The sequence below is a fragment of the Quercus suber genome, unplaced genomic scaffold (genome assembly GCF_002906115.3).
Source record: "Quercus suber isolate HL8 unplaced genomic scaffold, Cork oak 2.0 scaffold_524, whole genome shotgun sequence".
Lineage (NCBI taxonomy): Eukaryota > Viridiplantae > Streptophyta > Magnoliopsida > Fagales > Fagaceae > Quercus > Quercus suber.
The window spans coordinates 28198-28421 of record NW_027069973.1 but is presented as its reverse complement, the minus strand read 5'-3'; positions in this window follow the sequence as shown (position 1 = coordinate 28421).

Genomic DNA, 224 nt, shown 5'->3' with positions numbered 1-224 from the left:
TCTTAAAATTTTCCTTGCCAAATTCATTCCAACTTAAATTTAAGAATATATATTCGATAACTTAATATTCAAATTACTTTTATATATAAGCATATGAATCAAACTTTAAGCTGTTTTCTGTTATTACAAACAATATATAAAAAATTTGAGTTTGAAAAGGGATGAATTTGGTACACCAATAGTTTCTCTCACTTATACACCATGTCTAAAATGTGGGTTTTTTT